Source organism: Corvus brachyrhynchos, unplaced genomic scaffold (genome assembly GCF_000691975.1).
Source record: "Corvus brachyrhynchos isolate BGI_N302 unplaced genomic scaffold, ASM69197v1 scaffold101, whole genome shotgun sequence".
NCBI classification, from domain to species: Eukaryota; Metazoa; Chordata; class Aves; order Passeriformes; family Corvidae; genus Corvus; species Corvus brachyrhynchos.
The window spans coordinates 4,099,048-4,117,708 of record NW_008237239.1 but is presented as its reverse complement, the minus strand read 5'-3'; the positions used below and the strand labels follow the sequence as shown (position 1 = coordinate 4,117,708).

Here is an 18,661-nt window from a genome sequence, read left to right as displayed (position 1 = left end):
GCTCTGAGCCTGAGGCTTTTTAAAATACTACTTCAAACAGAAAAGATTTCCATTTAAAAATAATAGTGGTAATTATTTTGAAGAATGTAGCAAGTTGCTAAAGAAATGTTTTCTAATAGTCTGCCAGAAGGCAACCTATCTCCTGGGCTTTGTTTGCTTTTATAGATTTCATTGCCTGCAGCAATACTTCTTTAAGTCAAGTTTACAGAAACTTGTCTCTCTTGGGGGGATGAATATCTTTCAAAGCTCATTATTTATTTGGGAATATTCAAGCACTCTAGAGAAGACAAGGAAATAATTCAAATGATTCATTTGCAATTAATCTGATACTAACTTTTGTGTTGCAGTGCTCTAGCTTATATAACTTCATGCAAAGGTCTGTATTACCGCCAGTCTTGATGCATGAAATTCACCCCTCTCTTTCAGTGCCACAGTTCTTACAGCATGGGGAAACTACTTAACTCCTTTTCTAAGCAAAAAAAGAAACACATTTTTTATCTGGTGGCTTGTAGCTGCTTGTTTGGCTGTCACTGTAAAGCAGAGCGTGAAGGATAATCCTGTACAGCCACTGAGACACACAGACAAGCTAGAAGCTTCCCTTTTCATTTATGCAATTATGAGAACTCCTTTTATTTTGTGAAATGTAAATAAATAAATTAACCCCATTGTACCATGCCCACAGAGTAGCTCCAGCAAAAATGTTGCCTTTTCTCAGTCATTCTGATTAAGGTAAAGCCAGATCTTATTCAAAGATGTAGCATTAAGGAAACAGAGTACCTCCATTCAGCAGTTTTGATTTGCCACTAAATGTACATTTAAAAAAAAAAGAACTAAAATAATTTGTGTTTAAGATCAATGTCTGCCTTAAAATTTGCATATCTTCCTTCTCTGCCTACATTTTAATATTTTTTTTCTGTTGTGCATATACTATTAAACTTCAAAATGTTTCTGTCATTCCCTTCACCAAGCTTTTGGTGAAGGCTGCTCCTCTGAGTACACTGTAATAGCTGGCAATCAGCCTGGCACATCATCCACTGAGAAACTCTTGCTGGGCTCTAAAACAGTGCAGTCTTATTATTAATAGTTAATTAAAAGGGCAATGTAAGGGTATTATTTTATGTTCTCTTTCAAGATGTGTTCACAACAGTTTTTATCAGACAAAGCATCAACAGGCAAACTGCTCGGTTTTGCTGTGCAGAACTGTCTGATAAGAGTGACAGACTCAGCTTCAGCAGTAAACCTTTTTTTGACCTTTATTGCAGACATACACACATATTTGAATGAACACAGAGAAAAGCACTGCATTCTTAAAATTACAGCAAAGTTCTGGAGCTCTGCTGCAGAATCACTGCTGTTATAAATCTAGATTTACTTTAAAGAGAGCCATATTGACCTCACATAGCTGATTTCATCCACAGAGATCTCCAATGTGTGAATATGTAAGATCATACCTAGCATCAAGGCGCTATTTGTAGAGGACTACACTATTCACATATTTTAATTTGGGCATGTGATTTATGATTTACCTTCCAGAACATTAACAGGTTTTGGGTTCATTATACGTATGCATCTGTGGGTGTATATACATAAAAATATTATATGTACAATAGAAATTAACAAATCAGAAGTAAATACATTAAAAGTATTGTTTCAGGTCAAGGCATACTGAAAACAAGACCTTAAATTTCAAAAGTGAAATCTTGGCTCATTAAACCTGAGGGAAATACTCATTTATTTCTCTGTGACCAGGATTTTCCTTTAAAAACTTAATTTCCACCTAACATCATGCTTTCTGTTCTAATTATTTATTCTTCTGCAATTACCCCAAGTAATATTCCAGCAGTGGAAAAAACCACTGGTATCTTGATGTTTGGCAGATGTCTTCCATCAGTCATTTTTAGATCTGAAGCTTATGCAATTGGATTGTAATTTTGAAAAACATAGCATCTGCTTAATGAGGCAGTGCTTCAATGTTTAGAAGTCTGATTTTAGATTCTTAAAAAAAATTTTGTTCCACATTTCTCATCTGAAACATTGAAAACTATATATCATCTTCTCATCTGCCCTAAACTTTAGAGACTCTCAAGGCTATATGTGGGAGTAATGTCACCTTTATTGTGTGGTCTCACTAAGGAACAGTGTTAATCACTCTCCTGCAAGTATTTTATACCCAGCGTACTAAAAAATACTCTTGGTTTGCTCAAAGCTTCTTATGAGATACTTCTAAGACACATAATCCATACAGACAGTCCATTCACAATCTTGTTAATGGGATACAGCAGTATTTAATGAAATGGCACTGAAACTGGGCACTATTTTACTACCTGCAAACTGAACCTGTAAGTTAAGGTGTTCCTGTTATTTACTTGTAGTAGATTTAATGCAGCATAATGCTCCTACATCTGCACTGGTTTAGATAAACCTACACACACAAACTTACTAGAAGTCAAATACTTATTTTACAATATGCATACAAAAACAGGAGCATATATACTTACTAAATATTCTCATTAAATGTCTAGAAATGTACCATTTCTTGTTCTACAAACTGCATGCCATCAATGATAAAGCACACTCAAGAGCCATTCCTCTTGCCTTTGTTTCTTTTACCTAACTAATCTCCCCCATCTCTGGTTTATTCTTTTAATCCTACCTTATGCAATGAAAAACAGAAATCTCTGGTGGGGTTTCCTTTATAAGTGAAAAATGGAATAATAGTTTTGTTCCAGGTACTCCACAAACTACTGCCTCATCTGGCATGACATTACAGCTGAAATTGAATTTGGAGGCTTCATGGACTGCTCTCCCTAAAAAAATACAAGAAAATATGTATGAATGAAAACTTTGTTCCAGGATATCCAACTTACAGGAAGTCAGAGCAAGCCAACAATGATTTTCCTGCTCCTGTTGTCGCTCACTTTTCACCTTTTTCCTAATAAAATAGTCATTTCAATTACACACAAGCTGTTGAATAAAATCTATACAGGTGCACTGACTATCCCCTGCTGTTCACTCATGTTCAAAGCATGCTGTTGTTCTTTAACTCCTTATCCATCTGATTTCATAAAGGTTGCCAATTACATATTCAAAAACTGTTAGATCGACAAATGTAATTATTTTATCCTATTAAATTACTAAAATATGAGTTTAGATCTATGGATTGATCCTTAATTAAGCAAACATCAAAGAACAGAAACCCAGAGAAATCAAATAGGGTACAATTATTTGCCCAGAAAAAGACTTTGCTGTTGTCAATACTTCCCACAAGTGAGAACAAGTCACAAGTTCAGAAAAAAAAGTTGCACAGAAAATACCCAGTCTCCCAGTACTATATTTTGCAAAACTTAAGCTATGTAGGTAATTCAGTAGCAGCACTGAAAGGGTGGAGGAGCCATCCTCATATCCAGCTTTTAGGTCTTCTGCAAGAATGGAGTGAAAGGACAACATGATTTAGGGCTGAAAATCTGATCATCCTAAGTAGATCCTAATTGTCAGTGTAAAGGAGGGTGTACAGAGCCTTTTATAAAATAGCACCATTTGGTAGAAGTGTGGGATGCAGAAATATTGTTTGTTCCCTCTAATGCTCTTCCACATTTCCTGTTCATACAGATCTGCTGTTACTGTAACAAAGTGAAACAGGACAAGTTTCTTCCTTTTGGAGTGCTGCTTCCAAAACCCCACTCCAATACTCCTGAAGCATTGCCACAGACCTAATAAATTCCAGAAACCACTGGGAGCAAGGTTTGGAAACACTTCAGCAGATGAACCGCTTTCTGAGGACTGAAACCTTTGTTTCAAAAACACATTCAATACAATCTGACTCACAGGAGGCCTGAAGTTAAAGCCTCCTTCTCTCTTTTCCAGATTCAGTCCAAAGAGAGAAAACTTGGACAGAGAGGAAGGTTGGTGTAATGATCAGTATACAAATAAACAAAATAGGAAACATTGGTATGCATCTACACAGATACCAGAGTAAAAAATTAGCATTCATTCAAAGCTGCTTCTGCTTTCTGACAGGTAATAATGATTGTTAATGGGACTGACATTTCCATTGTACAATCAAAACATATTCTTCAAAACCTATTGCATAATTAACATTACTTACACACAATTCACATCAAATAACATCAAATTAGAAAGACTTATGGGGCTAGTGAATAGCATCCTGAAAAATATCTTGTCCAGGTGTTGAGTGAGCCCTGATAACACATGCAAGGCTGTGCTTGGTTCTTCTCTCAGCCAGACAAGTCCTCAGTGTGTTCTGCCACTGCAAGGAGTAAAAGGCTGCCCACATGAACACAGGACTCACAGGGATGCTTTTCCTTTCTGCACATTTTCCTGACAAGGACAGGGATTGATTTGCCGTACAGGAGACATGTTCCTGCACTGTAATCCACATGAAATAGCAGGAGAGGCAGGAGCAAGGTTCATACCTTTACTCACCTGATTAATGGTTTGATGTTGCTCAAGATTAGGCAAGACTATAAAGGAGTTCAAATTCTTAATTTCCTTATATCTTTATTAAATCAGATACTTGATGCAAATTCTATTTGTGCTGTCAATAAGCTTCTCACTCGTTTTCTAGAACAGAGACTGATCTATGCCCAGATGTTTCCAGAAACACTGCACCTACTAGATATAAACATTTCAGCTGTGGCCTCTTGGTCAGCCAGAGTGGAGTTAACCATGTGGCCTCTTTGCTGAATAGAGACGTGATGGTCTGCAATAGCTTCCCAAGGGAACAGTCAGGGGAAAAGCCTAATTACTTTTAATGTGATGTTTAGTCATTACATGAACATCATTTTGTGCTGTAGTGCCCAAAACACAAACCTGGGAGGTGCCTTCCCAAGCTAGAGCCTGTATGGTTGGGAGGAACCTTGCAGACAACAACCCAATGATTTCCTGTTCTTCTCTTAGAAGAAACTTGACATATTTTGGGGGGTTGCAGTGGGAGAAGGAGGGGGAAAGGAGGTTGCTATCAAACAGCTGTTAAAAACATGCTAAATAAAAGGTCTAGATAAAAAAAAAAAACCTTCTTCTACAGGCTTTGATGTTGCCAAACATTGATTGTGAATTGAACAAGAAAAAAAATAAAACAAGCTGAAAATGTGCTGTCAGGACTTTTATAACGCCAAGCTTTTTTATGATTTTTTAATGCTCCAATGACAGATATATGAAAATGAGTGCAAAATGCAGAGAAGAAAGAAAAGAAAACCTCTCTGTAGAATTTGCATAGACAAAAAAGAAGTATAATTTCCCAGCATTGACGACAGCATAAGCATGGAGTAACTTTCAGGAGAATTATTTTTGCTAAACACCAGTATGTTTCACATGCTTTGGTTTCTAATATGTCATTGTTAAATCAAAGAGTACTTTTTTTTTCCCCCAGGCATGTGGAAGAGTTAAGAAATATGAAACAAATTGTAACACTACCACTAAGGCTTTAAAAAAGAAAATAAAAGTTACTTTTTTATATTATTCATCTAGACCATGCCAACAGATAAAATAGCCTACAGATTTCCAGTACAGTACAGGAGACTGCGCAAAATATGGTAATTAAATCTTGCATCAAAGTTTATGTAAAGTGTAATTATATCTGGCACTTCAGTTTATCACTTTTTGAGGATTTGTGAGGATAGGTGGTACACAAGTCATATCTTCCTACTGAATCTGAGCAGGACTAAATTTCACTCCATTTAGTCTTTGTTTCCACTTCTCATTTTGCATATCAAAGACTAAATAGCTCAAGCTAAATTTTAGGAAAATTGCATACTTAAGCTTTCTTAGAACTTGTCTCCAGAATGTTTTTCCAGTCTACCTGTAGTGGAATAATCCGTGTGTTGATCACTCAAGAATAAAGGAAATTAATTTGGATTCCTAAATAGGAAATTATTTAGGATTTTGTTTATTTAAAATATTGCATTTATAGCACAGAAATAGATCTAAACATATGTTTTTATTTGGACTTCAACAATTCACCTTCCCAGAAAGAAATATCCCATGCATCTGACCTCAAGCTGCCACTGGCAACAACCTGCAAGCAGGTCATAAGCAGGTTGCTAAAACCCATCTCCTGGGTATTGGGAATGAAAGTAGGCATAGCTAGAGTATATCACAAGCATATTGCTCAAACATTTCTAAAATTAGAAGTAGTTATATATTCTAAATAATAGAAAAGAAATTCGCAATAAGGCAGAAACTGAGGACGATTGAAAGAGGTTCATGCTACCATAAAGAGGAACAAACTTTCTTAATACTGGTTCCTGAGTTTTAAATTGTCAAGGAAAAAAATACTCAAATCTGTGGCCCAAGTTTACCTTCCTCAAAACTATCGTTTAATCTGTTTAACTAAAAAACCTTTTAAAACTTTTAAGTACTTTTGATTTTTACTGCCTGTGAAATCCACTCTTGCATACTTGTCAGCACTCCAGTCTACCTGAAAAACTTGGTGTAACATCCCAGCCATAAAAGTCACTTCATATCAGAACTGGGCATTTCCAAAGTGATTGAAGAGGCTAAAATGTAGTCTAAGCCCAGACTGAAGCTAGCACAGTGGCACCTCAGTTTTTCCCACTTTCATTTATGTTGTCTTGTTTTTGCATTTTTAACATGAAAAAAACTCCATGGGGAAAATCCTCCGTTATATATTTGCTGGCTGCCAAAACAATAATTCTGAAAATTCTGTAATGAAAAGGATATAAATTCCAGAAGCAGCTTCTTGTAGTAACTTTCATAGGTTTCAGAGTGGTAAAAACAAGCTTGGAAACACTTGAGATCCACCTTTTGATTATGTGCCATATGTTTCTCTTCCATGGCATTTCTCTTGCGTTGGGAAGCCTGAAAGGATGGTCCAGTGGAAGTCTGTGATGGATCTCTCTGCCTAGGAGAGTCCGCCCCAGTAAAGGTTAGTCCTGTTCCCCCAGATCCCCACAAGTCTTTGTGATCAACAGCGCTGTCCACACTCTTCACCACGACTTTGGTGAACAGTTGTCTTTCTCCTGTCCTGTTCTGTTCTTTGGAAAGGGAACTTTATGCCACCCAGATCAAGCCTTCCTTCCAGGAATCATTTTTCAAAACGGAGGCAACTCCTTAGGAACTCCCAGAAGAAAGAACACAGGCAGGCTGGAACATAGCACAGAGATACTCAAGCAAGGTTTAAGCAAGCTGGGTCAGCACTGGAATCAGCAGAGTATTTAATGCAGGCTCGTTGAGCTGGTCTCTCCAAGGGCACTGGAAGGATTTAGTAGTTAATTACGTGTCGAGGCTGCGCGCCCAGGGCACCGCGCTGTGACAGGAGACAGAAGGACCCGCTCTGTGCTCTGTGGCTGATCTGCCTCAGAACCACGCACCACTTTGCCTCCTCTCCTCCCCTCATGAAGCTGTCTTGCTCATTAGGAGGGTGAGGATTTTTGTGGCAGGCAATGTTTTTCCTCACAGGTGAAATCCTTGATGTGTTGCAGGCAATAGTAAAACTCCAAGCTCTGGGCATTCCAAGTTTTAATTCTATGCATTCATAAACTGCTTAGCACAGTGAGGGCTCTACTTCAGTTTCTAGGTGCAAATAAATTATAGCTACAAAGGATCTGTAAATTATAATTTTAGAGCAAAGCAATAGAATCTTTCATAGGTAGGAGGATGTGTTTATTTATCCACATATTTATATATATTTATATATCCCAATTACCATAGAGAGGAAAGCAATTTTTTAATCATTAAAAAAAGTACATGAAAAATAGGTGTAACATTTTTCCCTTATCCCCTGACTAGGCACACTTCAGGCAGGTCAACAGCATATATTGGAACCCAGACGATGTGAGGCATTTGGAAGAGAGAGAAAGGTTAGGAAAAAGGAAGAAAGAAAAGCAGATTACAAGTTTGGGCAACATTTGGATAGTTTGGAATTGCTTCGAATACTGCACTCTAGGCTGTTGAGGTGTGACAAATTTGGGCTTTGTTTTAAACTGGCATAGTCTGCTGTTACTGAGAATGCTTTTAATATTTCAACTCAAAGATATCCTTTAGGGTGACATATTGCAAACATGCTTTCTGTTTTGTTTTCAATTTTGCTTTGTTGTCGGAGTTGCAATGTAAATATGCACCATATTTTCCTCTGCATATTCCTCATTATATTCATTTTAAAGTCTTCTCTATGAAGTATCTTCCTCCCAGCACCAGAGCATACAGGAATATATTGTCTCTATTCTGAGTTTGGCAATGAAAATATTCTTCGTGGTTTAACTATACAAGGGCAGAAATTGGGACAGTGGGCAGCAGCATCTGAAATTCATTAGCAAACATCTGAGATGACTTCCTGAGTGGGCCACAACAAAGTGTGGAATGAGCAAACCATCTGCAGGGGTGGCAGAGGGGAAGAATTCCCATGTATGATAAAGGCAAAGAAAGAAATGCACATTTGTCAATACAAATCTTTTCTTCGCCCTGATTCTGGTGCCTTCCATGCAAGTCTCTTTTCCCCCTTTACTTAACATGAGAATCAAGAAACTCAGGATTCCTTTAACAACCTATTACTCCATTTCACTCAGCTGTCGATTTCAACAGGTTCAGTACCATGATACGTGCTTCCAGGAAAGTCTTGCTTCCTTATTTTCCTTTAATTCACTCTTAATTCACCCACTTGGCACTAACCTGTGCCATCCTGTTTGAAATCCAAAGATGAATTCATGATTACTACATGGTGGCTACCAGAAGCAAAAAGAAGAATGCTCTGTAAGAAAGGAAACTGGTATTATATTATGGTTTTATGCCATGTTTTTTTTCAAATCATGCTCTTTAGACTGCAACATTCTTCAATAGCTGTTATGTTACCATAGCAACTACAAGTACTTGCTGTGGCCCACTGTGCAAGGGTCTGTGTGGAACAGAAATGGTCCTCGTTGCTAATTCAAAAAGTTCCAAGAGAGGCGTACAGATGCTTGGGAGAAAAAATACAGATTTTCGATACACAAGATGGTGTGTGATATCACTGTATGAGCAGTCCCAAAACTGAAATATTTATTGTAGGTATCACAGTGAAGGGGAAGTTTGAGGAAGGATGGAGCCTAACACTGAAAAATTTTTTGTTATGCCCCTTAAAATTTATCAGCAGTTGAGGGTTTCTACAATTCCACAAAATTTTGTATCACTATGACCAAAAAAAAAAATCAAAGAATTATTCTACTGTATATTCTATAATTTGTACATTAGACATTACATTGACTTCAGGTGTTGAAATGAGGTGCGTTATTTTTGTACTAGAGCACTTGTCATTGCTTTCCTGAATTTAAATTCGAGTATAAAATATCTGTCATTAAATTTTTAAACATGCTTAGATTATTACATTTCAAAACAAAGCAAGAACTGAATTAACTGCTAAAAAAAAAACCAAAAAACCCAAGCAATAATTCAATCTGTCGGTTCAGAATTGTCAAATACATCACTCTAAGCAGCAGTGGTTTTGCCATTTTCCTGTTTGCCTTTAATACCTTTTTTGAATAATGTTCAACTATATTTTTTTTTGTTTTATTTTATTTTTCTAGGAGAGACAAACTCATTTTTTATCTTGAATTCATGGGTACAAATCAAACAAATCTCATTGCTCAGGCATGGCATAGGCAGAGAGGGGTTTTCAGCATCCCACTGCTAAATTCAGCAAATGACAATGTATTGCATGTCTCAGGCTGAAATATTATTCATGTATTTGTTTCTGTATTTCCTGATGCAATTCTACTGCTATGGAGAGAGTAACCACACTTCCATTTTTCTGAAGGTTGTATTAGAATAACGCCCTTAACGTTTTGTGAAAGTCAGTGCTATTTTTAGTATCTGAGTTCTTGAAGGTAAATGAGATTTACACTGGAGATAAGGTCTGATTTCAAATAAATTTCTTGAGATGGTCTCATCTCTAAAGAAGGTGTTTTAATTTTTTTTGTGAAGATTAGGGAAGCTAATCACCCCCTGCTAGCAGGTGGTTAATTTTTTGTTTACAAAATCACTGGTTACACACAGAATGTGGGGGAATTTTATGTTGCTGAGTTGGGTGAGGATTTTTTTCCAAATATACACACTTCAAGAACTGAAAGCACGAAGTTTTATCTAGGTTCTGACTGTTGTCATATTTGAGCAACTGTTCAGATGTGCCAGTCAGGCTTTTGGAGGAAAACTGGCCACGTTCTCCCGCAGTTGTCATGTATTTGTCACACTGACACCAGCTAGAAAAATCAAATTGGAACCATTCTGTTACGAGCTGTGAACATCCTTTGCAGCAGTGCCATGTGCATCAGAACGGCTGGTATTGTTTTCAAACGTCAATATTAATATTTCAAATGGAACAGGAAAGGCAAAGCAGTCTTTTGTTGAAAGTTAGCCTGTTCATGAGTGCAGTGAGGAAAACAGACTGAGGCAGAAAGTAGATCAGATGGGATTTAGATCCTTCAACAACTTCCATGTACCTTCCACCAAGACATTGGGGATAGATACAGCTCTCACAAACTGCCTTTCCCTCTTTCAAAACACTAGCTAGCAAAAAGGCAGAAATAGACATCTACAATGAAGAACTGCAGTCCAGGACAGTTTCTGTAGTCACTAATTTAATTTTTAAAGTGGCAAATACAGCTTAAAGTCTTTCCAATACTGGTCCTTCTAAATACTCATCCTCCCAACCTATGTATTTAGAAAACAGACAATTCTGTAAGCTATTCATTCTTACAGCACTTAAGGAAGAGTTCTTTCTCCTGATAAGAAAAAGGACGTGTTTTTTAAAAATTGAATAGATAACATGACACACAGGAATAAGATAAAAAGTAATTCTCTCAAACCAGAGGATACACTGAATCATTTAAGAACTCTGCAGGAAAATTTGCTTCTTGGCAAACTGCTTAGGCATATTTCTATGACAGTGATTTGTCTTTATTCTTTCCACTGGCACTCAAAGATATGGATGGTAGATTTCTAGCATTTTTAGTATGTGGTTGTTGTGCTTCTTTATCATCACAATATAGACACTAAGAAGTGTGAAATACTTGCTTGTACTATTTTCCTTCCATTTCTTAAGTTCAAACAGTTTTTCACTGCAAGATATTCTCATAATATGTTCTCACACCTATTTGTTTATTGTCTCGTCTATTCTAAACATTATTCTACCCATCCTGTTTGAAGTCCTACACTGCAGCAAAACACCCGGGTTCCCCAACATATGACTCTGAATAATAATCTACTAAAAATAGAAGTATGTATAGTTATTTATATGCAATATCTGGTGTACTTGACAAATAGAAATTGATTTCATTATCTTCTTTGAAATTGGGAGCTCCCCAGAGATTGACCAGTGGTGGAACTTGAAAATTATGGAAGTAGGCTGCATGTGGTGTGGGGAAAAAATGAAGTTAGGTGGACTTAAAGAATTGAGTCATGTGAACAAAATGAGAATGAAAACATTTAACAGCACTTTGAGTGGACATAAACACAACAGAACTGAAAACAATATTGACACAATTGAATATTTTAATTATATATTCTAGTTGTGTGAATAAATCAAAAAAGAGAAATCTCAGTTAGGTATGGAAAAATCCACAATATTCGACTATCACCTAAATCTGCAGATCACAAAAGAGATGATGATAAAATAATTACTGCATGAGTGACAAAGTTTAATTTTGTTCACAGTTATTAAAAGGAGGAAAGGAACAACATGATGAAAACGCTAAGGGGTTTAGTCATCTTGCATACGAACTAAAATTCAAACCATCAGATCATGTCAGAATAGCTAAAGCCGTAGTTTGCATGGAGGGAAACGGGTGTGAAGATGAAAGAGTGAGAAGATGGATCTGCATGTCACCTGCACAGCAGCAATTGTTAAAAGACAGATTCCCTGGTTTATGAAAAGGGCTTAGACAGCACAAAATCAAGGAGTCCAGAGAGGAAGAGATTTAAAGGAAGGACACCTGCCACTTTCAGAAGGATAATACCACCAGTCATGGGATTTTACTTGGATGAAGTAAAGACTTTGGCAAAGGTTTTTTCAATTATGGTTAAGGCATAAAGCATACTGGAGAAGAACTAGAATGAAATAGATGGGTTGTTCTCGTCTTTTCTAAAAAGAACAAACACTTCTGGGTATCTTTCTGCACAAAAAATTAATCATTCTCACTGTCTGTCTCTCAGGTTCCCTAATCCCACAGCATTATATTGGAAGTTTGAAAACCCAAGACTGATTATTGTTCAATCATATGATTTTGGAGTATGATGAAAACCAAGGTCTGACTCTGAACTTGGCATTATTTCCAATGGGATCTGTGTATAGATGTGACAAAATGTACCCAAAGACTTACTGCAGATTTTAATTTCTAATACCATTCATGTGCTCATTTGCAGGTCTAGACCTATAATGCTTAGTTAGCTTGAACAGCTGTGTTTTTATGGCTGGAGTAGGTTTGAATGAAACTTTAAAAGCTTGTGTGTACTTATTGTATATGTCCAATTAATCTTCACTCTGCAAAATCAAGGTTTTCCCTTCTTTTTGCTACATCACAGTTCTTATGCTTGCTTTGGACTGCAATCCTGGCTCACACTTCACGTTAACAAGGCTGTGGTACTGCCCTAATAATCCCTAACATGTTTAAACAGATGTTTATAGCTGCTGGTGTACCTAAGCTCTTGTTTTAATTCGTGAGGTTGCTTGTTAAACCTGAGTATGACACAAGGTTTCTGGCGATAAAGTGGGATTTTTGCTATATTTGATGGATGATATATGAATGCCAACACCTGAAGCATCTCAGACTGTTCAAAATAAATGACAAGTACAGAGATATGGGGTTTAAATCTCATAGCAACACAGCAGACTAATTTTATCTCAAACTGGGAGAAAACATCTTAAAGGAATATTATTTGACCAAGATTTCCACCATCCAACAAGCTTTTTTGTGATAAATTTTGAGGGAGACATATTTAAAAATCCAGTTCTGGATTTATAAAATCCATACAAACCGACTTATTCCAAAAGGGCCAACAGAAGAGTTTTGTAACTCCTCATTTAATTCATCAGATTGCTCTGCAGATGGCAGTAAAATTTATTTTCTATTTAAAGAGCGTCTCGTCTCATCATAATCAAGGAAATACACTTTCCAACTTGACCAAAAACTTGGCAAGGACAAAGTTCTGCACTGGCACCAAGTAGTCCCATACAAAAAGCCTGTCTCCCATCTTATTTGTTTTGCTGTGCCAGAAATATTTTTAAAAGACCACAAAGTAGACCTTTCATATTTTACTGTGAAATATTCACACTCACTTTAAACACACACATGCTCTCAGGATCCCAGCAATTGGCTCAGCCTGACCTGGACCACATGAAATAGGTATTTCCCTTCCCCACAATTGGCCTGTGGGAAGTCAGAGCATCTCCAGACTGTCAAGACCGGGGCAGAGAAGCACAGCTGGATAATTGCCTGCTCACACCTTGTGGTGTGAATGGGAAATGTCCTGAGAGGAAACCAAACTCTTCCAGAGCAAACCTACACAACTTTCCCATACAGCTGTTGAGTCATTTTTCCACAAAGGAGAGAAAGAAAAGGGCTTTCCCAGGAGACTGGAAAGTCAGAGCTATCAGGATAGGTGTCAGAGAATCCAAGGCAAAGGATGGGAAGGTGAAAGGGGAGGAAGACTACAGTTAGCTCCAAGATGAGCACAGAGCCACTAGGACAAAGCACCCCATTTCCGACAGCAAGTGGCAGTTGGTGGACAGCAAACCTGAAACATTTGCATGGAGCATTGGGGCAGGAATAGGCTGCAGACAGGATAAAATTCTGCATAAAGGGCATTATCAGAAAGGTAAGTTCTATATCTTACTGCACTTTCACACTAACACTTGAGTGCCTTTTCCTGGAAGTTCCTCTGGAGAAAATGACCACAAGGAGTCTGCAGGTGACACTCAGGCTTGGATAGTTTGCTTCTTAGCTGTGTTATCAGTGCCAAATGGTTTGAAAAGGTGTACTTTTCCTCACTTGCACTTACAAGCTATTCCTGTGACTGTGAATCCAGGATATTTATCAAATAGTTGAGTAAAGCTGCAACTCTACTCAAGACTTGTCACCACTTGGAGGGAGCTACCACCACTTTATTTGTGCAGCTCTCACTTTGTAAAACATTTTCACAGTAAAAGTTAATGACAACTTCACATGCCTTCTTGAGACTGAAAATTAGGTAGTAAGCTAAGAATCAAGATCTTGGAAGACTCTGAAGCATTTCTGGTGACTCTCCAAAGGAATACTTAGCTCTGTTAATTCATCTGCTCAGCAGTTCAGCTACATATTTTCCTAATCTGGTGGTTCTTGGCTTTAAATGGTTAAAAACTTCTTCATTAAATAATAGAAAATGTCTCAGAAATTATTTATCAAGTAATTCAAAAATACAGCTATAGATAAGAGAAATATTTCCTCACCTCCAGAATTGTTTCAAAGGTATATTTACAACTGTAATATATGCAGCAAGAAAATCTTTACAGTATAAAGTTTTCTAGCTTCAAACCTGCTGCTTGGAATGAAACTTGAGATAGAATCAAGGCAGATCTCTGGGGAGGTAATGATAGGAGTATATATTGAACTGCTGGGAGCATGAATATGCATAGCTCAGTAAGGGCACATTACAGACAATGGCCTATTGTATCCAGCTGAAATGGGTGTGTATGTTTGTTCTTTCCTCAAAAAAAACCCTAAATTCACCCCAAAAATAGCAACTAAATATTTACAGCCCTTTATTAAAGTAGATTTCATCTTGAACTTTAGTATTGAATGTGTTTAGATTTGAGGAATCTTGTCGGGTTTCATTACTGCAGTATGGTAGCATCTCCTATATTAATGCCAGGGGGATAGTTACAAACAGAACATAAATGTACATTTTAAATTTTATTTATTAAGTTTTATCATGTAAGAGGAAGGAAGGAAGGAACCTGAGATTGACACCACAGATCATACGCTACTTTGAAATTTAATTGCTAAATAATATTATAATGTATAAAATGTGTACTTGACTTGGATGCCGAGTAATTATTTGCCAGTACCTGGCAGTTTTTGGCAGGGCTTCTCTTACTCAGTCGCTAACCAAAATGCAAAATGATAGCCCTTAAGACAAAACCAGGATTACAGATGAAACTACTCTTTTGTTAAAAGTCTGTATAATTTTAATTCTGCTTGGTTTAAAACATCTTGAGAGATGTAGATGCTTATGCCTGAGGCAGCAAAGAATTACAAACCTTGCTGTAAGGGTACTGCTGCAATACACCAGCCAGGCTTCAGTGGGACTGTTTGTCATCAAATATACATGAAAGACCAGGACCCCTACTTGACTAGACATGGCAATTTAACTTTGCCTCTTCCATCACAGTGACATGATCATAAACATATTATCAAGTCCTGCAGTGTGATCAACAACAGATGTAAAATTAAGAGCTGACAAGTTTTAGCAGGTAGCTGAGTCCGACATATTTTCTGCCAAATTTAATTTTAATTTCCAAAAATCTTCCAGGCAGCTCTTTTTTAAAGACTTCAGGAACCACTCTTATTTTTCTCTTCTATTCTTGCAGTTAGAACCAGTGTTCTGAAAAAGTAGGATTTACATGTTGTCTCTTTCAAGACAATTGTCTTTCCTCTTTTGTTTGCCTCTATTTTATTATTTTATACAGAAAATAAATCCAGGAAACAGGTTGTATACAGTTTTATTCACAACCTGAGTGACAACACACCTTGCTGCAGCAAGGAAAGCCAAAAGGATTCTGGGTTGCATCAAAAAGGGCATCACCAGCAGAGATAAAGAAGGCATTATCCCACTCTACTCTGTGCTTGCCAGGCCACAGCTGGGATGCTGTGTTCAGTTGTGGTCCCCACTATAAAAAAAGATGGGGATAGGCTGGGCAGGGTCCTGAGATGGGCCATAAAGATGACCCAAGGACTAGGAGCCTGCCATAAGGAAAGGCTGAGATGCCTGTGTTTATTCAGCCTTGAGGAAATAGGTTTAGGAGAGACCTTGTCACCATGTTCCAGTATTTAAAGGGTGTTTACTTGAAAGTGTAAACTACAAGAAATTGGAGACTCCCATTTTACAAGGAGTTACATGGAAAAGAGGAGGGGTAATAGGTACAAGTTACTCCTGGGCCAATTCCAACTGGACACAAGAAGAAAATTTTTCACAAGAGCCATCAGCCGTTGGAACAATCTCCCCAGGGAAGTGGTGGATTCCCCACCAAAGATTTTGGTTGGGCCATCTTGTCTTGGCTTTTGCCCAAAAAGTCTGGGCCACACAACTCTTCAGGTCCTTTGCAGCTGGGTCTTCTATGATAATAAATTAACAGTAAGCCATGGCAGGTAATGCACCTGTTATTTGAGAGTTAACTCCCATGGCATTGTAAAGCATAAGGTACCAATGAATGTGTCCTTCCCCTTTGGGTGCAATTATATTTCAAAAGCCATTTCCTGCAGTTGCTGGTATAGCTTCTCTTTGGTTAAAAGTTTCTCTATCTTCCATGGATTGCACTCATATTTGTCTTTGTGATTGGCAAGTGCTGACATGAGGATTTACTTGTGCTATGTGAGGTTCAAAGTTTAGTGCTCAACTTGATATGGCTTAACCATGAGAGCATTATATTGAAACATGAACACCAACCTTCTAAACCAAGTTTTAGTCCAAAGACTAAGCATCATTCATTCTAAACAGTAAAAACGTAGAAACAGACGTTTCTGATCATTAATTCTTCTCCTGGGAGTTCACAGTTAAACCCACGCTAGTATGGTAGGAACAGTGGTGGTATAGCAATCACATCCATGAGATTTATTGAAGATCTTAAATCTATTCGGTACAACTGTCAACTGTCTTTTTTCCTGTCTTTAAAAAAAAGCCAAATCAGAGTACAGTCATCTGCAGCATGGTGAAAGTAAAGGAAAAGGCCAAGGAGAAGGCTTACTGCCAAATATTGGGAGCATTTAACCTAAAATATTATTAAGACCTAAAACACTACAGAAAAGTGAAAGCTGAACAACTATATGCCTGGATCATTTAAGATGAATATTTACCTTAACAAATAACATAAATATCTACTGTGGTTGCTGAGAAATAGCATCTTTAATGTAATCACATTGCCTCTCAATTAGTTTGTTTGGGGTTTTTTTGCCTGGAATTCTTTATTTAAATGTTCCCTGTCTTTGAAATTTCTATTTGCAACCTTGTGCAAGTCACTCCCCCCCCATACAAACTTTTATAAATGTAATTTTTAAACTTGAAAATACCTGGTGTGTATTACAGTAACTGAGTACTTGTGAGTTGGGCCATAAATAGAGTTTAATGAATGTTTATACCATTTAAATTAAAAATTTTCAGGAGCTTGAAAACAAAACTCAGTTACTTCATAAGGAAAAATAATTATGATTGTGTTATAAAGTACAGGTAGTTAAGTACTAAAGCAGATCAAAAGGTTATGAAATCAACCCTTATAAAAAGGTAGTGATAACTACAGGCAACATGGAGAGAATATTGGAACAAAAAGGTGATAATCCAGTTTAGAAAGCTTGGAACAAAAACTGAGAATTGCAATTAATGAATAAAACAGAATTGAGGGAAAGGGGGAAGGGATAGCCATAAAAATCACATTAAATGAGTTTGTCATTTCCTCTAGTGAGTGATGGGGACTCAGACAAAAAATGTTAGGTTTGATCTGTTTTGCTATACTTTTTCTTCTGAAAAACAAAAACAGAAATCCTGCTGACAGATTCAGGGCACACTTTGCAGCAGTTAAAAGTGGTGATTGCTCTACTAATATTCCTTCCCATTTTGTTCTATTCGGCTATGACTTCTATGACCTCTGTCTACACCTTCCAAAAAAGGATTCCAGGACACCTAACATAGAAAAAAGGTCCTAACCAAACTCATTATATACAGTTATTAAATAGCAGAACTACTAAAACTACCTCAAGATTTCTTTCCTTGGTTTTTTTATACATTCTTATGCTGTATCAGTTTGCTCCTTCTTACTTCTTTTTCCTAAATTAACCGTTCCTATCTGTCACTTGTTTGTTATATGCTTCATTCACTTCTAAAATCTGGCATGATACCGCAATCATTCACTTTGACATCAGTAGTCCACAGTGGAAAGCTGCCAGCAATACTCTTATCATTCTGAGGTATTTCACTTCTTGTATTCTAAATTAAATATTTTGGGCTTCTTCATTAATTTGAAAGATTTGCTACAAGGGAAGTCTACCAACATCTTAATGATACTTTTCTTTCTCTAACCAGAGGCCTGAAAGTCCCTTCTCCCCCACACCCCAAACCAGAAATCTTGTCTTCATTCCTATGAAACTGTTTGTAAAAAACTTTTGATTTTTCCACATTTATATACCAGATGTTGACTGCTTCAAAAATTTCAGTGTTACTTTAATGACAAATTTGTCTCAGTTCACATTTTCCCCAAAACACAGAACTCAGACATGCCCGTATTTGGTAGAATAGTGTTACCAAATTGAATGAATCATAGATGAAAATGAAGTTACTATTTTATCCTTAGGATGTTTAGGTTTTCCCAGTTGTTAGTAGTTACGGAGAACTGATCCCAGACCTCATGATCTGCCATTTATTTTTATTTGTAGTTCTCAAGCTCTATGCAGCATGAAGAAAGAACACATGT

The 18,661-nt window shown here is 37.1% G+C and overlaps 1 long non-coding RNA gene across 1 annotated transcript in view; it reads left to right on the top strand.

Annotated features, from left to right (window-relative positions):
• The window catches only part of LOC108445558, a 41,349-nt gene that overhangs the window by 8,876 nt on the left and 13,812 nt on the right, over positions 1-18,661 (top strand). Inside the window, exon 2 of the long non-coding RNA XR_001860450.1 lies at positions 6,837-6,904. This is a non-coding gene — a long non-coding RNA (uncharacterized LOC108445558). The remainder of the gene's footprint in view (positions 1-6,836; positions 6,905-18,661) is intronic.